The following is a 2,473-nucleotide window of genomic DNA, read 5'->3' on the forward strand; positions in this document are numbered from 1 at the left end:
AAAGGGATTTAAGCCAACTCAGTTAAGTGTAAGTGATGTATTCATGATGACAGCAGATAAAAAAAAGTTAGAGGTGAATAGTTTGTGCATTACATGTAGATAAGAAAAACTGAAAGGGCGAGAAGTATGGAGATACTACATGAAATAAGTGGTAAGAACGTTAACTTAGTTGACAATGTGGATCAGAGCCTATGGAGATTGCTTATGGGGAGAGAATCAAGGATGATAGACTGTTGGAAGAGAACAGAACTCAGAAGTTTAAGAAATAAAGAGGGAGGAAGACCTGCGTAATTCTGAGTAGGTAGTATGCCATTTACCATGTAAAAATAGGGATTGACGTGCTGCTGATAAGCCCTCTGATTTGGTGTACGGAGGAGCTAATGTTGTGGAATTTTCTGCACATGGTAATCAGCCGTGGAAAATATCCACGATCCGGTTAAAATATGGAAGTGACTAGAGTTGTTTTTTTCAGAAGCGCCCCCTCGCTCCCAAACGGTCACTTCCGTATTTCAGCGGAATCGTGGATGTAGGTCCCACGGATGATTATCATGTGCAGAAAATTCCCAGAGCGGCTGGCTAGGGAAAGCAGGTTACTGTTGAGATGCTAATGTTTGGGATTTCGTTTCTATAGTACAAAATAAGACCCCAAGATTTCATTCTCAGAACTGTTTTGAGTATTGATGTTTTTGGGTGTCAAAATTGCTTTCAAAATCCCAGAATATAGCACCAGAAAGATGCAGTGATATAGCCTATATGTTGTAATTTGTATGTATTTCATGATGTTAATTATTTATCGTGGCTGCCATTTGATTACAATTATTGCATGAATAAGTTGCGTTTGGCGTTTTAATGGTTGATTAGACCTTGTATATCTGTCACTGAACTCTGCTTTTTTATTTGTTTGTTTGCAGGTATGGCCCCGACTGTCTTTATGCAGGCTTTTAGTGCTTTGAAACTAGGAGAGATGTCATTACTGGTAAGTACCATAATGATCGATTTTGCATTTTCCTAAATAATCCTTTTGCTCTAACTTTTGTTTTGAGTTGCGCCAGATAGTTGTAATGCCTTCGGGGATAGAACAGGCAAAGATAGATATTGACTCTGAAATGTTAGTATGAGCTCACGAAATAATTACAAACCGTTGTATACGTGAACGGACGGGCAAAGATGTTTAATGGCCCCGGGGGCGAGAATGTTCAGACTCCCCTCCTCCTCACTGTGAGAATGCCACCCACTTGTTGTTTCGGGCACCGTGATGACTGTTTGGCCTCCTTATCCTTAAGGCATTTGCTGGCCTATTGTCCCAATTCCGGGAACTTGAGAGAACGCTTCCTCGCCCACTCTTGAGCATTTGGACCAGGGCTAACTTCGAATCAAGGGCCATGTAGAGGCAGGTGTCAGGTTAAGCTGAATTCCTACGTTTGTTTTGAAAGCTGGCATTTTTTAAACAGACATAAGCTTTTGATCCCGTATAATACTGCGTTACTGTCAGTTTAAAATTTTTCTTTTACATACATTGAATTGAGTTGTTCTAAAGTGTGGGGGTACGTGAATTGTCTAGATGCCGATCTATAAGAAAATTATTAAGATTTTATTTGATTACATATTAGCAACAATGATTTTCCTGCATCGATGAGACGGTGTAGGCAGTAAGATGTTCACATATCTTGGGGGACTGGCGTTGCAAGTCTGTACTTCCAAGAAAATAGAATAAATTCTAGTGTTTATTGCGGGATGGAAAAATATAAATTGGATTAAGCTTGTTCTTGTATAGATGATGTTCGATTTTACTGTATCGATTATTGTCCGACTCATTTTAACATCCTTGTCACTAGCATACAGATAGTGTTTTAGTTGTATAGATTGACAGTCTGCAATTTTGAAGCAGGGTTAACAATACATTTCATCTTCCTGATAATTCTTTTGCTAATGGTAAAGATAGGCATCCATTATTATTATTTTAACTGATTGTTTGTTGATTGATTTATGGCTACTAAAACTGGCGTCTCAATGACTTGCTATAACAGTCAAGTAATAAAAAACATATGTAATATATTATGCATATTATTAACCAGAGTAAAGACCAAACTCCGGTATTTAAAACATTACGTTTAAGAAAGCTTATGCATTCATATGTTTGTAGAAATCTGTCCAGTGAAGAATGTCTGTTGTGCTAAGTAACTTGGCCACACTAGTTAATTTAACTGTCGGTAAAGGAACGAGAGGCGTGGTTTGATTTGTTTTTTACACTGCAGGTTATTTAATTTACTTCTGGGAAGCGTGTGGTTGCTCAATAACAGTAGTAATACTCTTGTCTATCATACATTACATGTTATTACTAGAGGGTGTGTTGAGTAAGACATGAAAAAAAATCCTGGGTAAGGATTTTTGCAGTAATTTTTACAAATGATTGTTTGCAACAGTAGCAGATTTTTTTTATTTATAAGCATTAAGGTTAATGAAATACTTTCGG

General features: G+C 37.5%; 1 protein-coding gene across 2 annotated transcripts in view; it reads left to right on the forward strand.

The window, feature by feature from the left end:
* LOC136832625 (zinc finger protein 665-like) overlaps positions 1-2,473 on the forward strand; it is a 184,673-nt gene that overhangs the window by 31,936 nt on the left and 150,264 nt on the right. The window contains exon 2 of one of the 2 annotated variants that reach the window (XM_067093873.1): positions 912-976. The exons of the other annotated variant lie outside the window; for it this stretch is intronic. The gene's annotated coding sequence lies outside the window, so the exon portion shown is untranslated. The remainder of the gene's footprint in view (positions 1-911; positions 977-2,473) is intronic. 2 annotated transcript variants of the gene reach the window in all.

The sequence above is a fragment of the Macrobrachium rosenbergii genome, chromosome 50 (assembly GCF_040412425.1).
Source record: "Macrobrachium rosenbergii isolate ZJJX-2024 chromosome 50, ASM4041242v1, whole genome shotgun sequence".
Taxonomy (NCBI): domain Eukaryota; kingdom Metazoa; phylum Arthropoda; class Malacostraca; order Decapoda; family Palaemonidae; genus Macrobrachium; species Macrobrachium rosenbergii.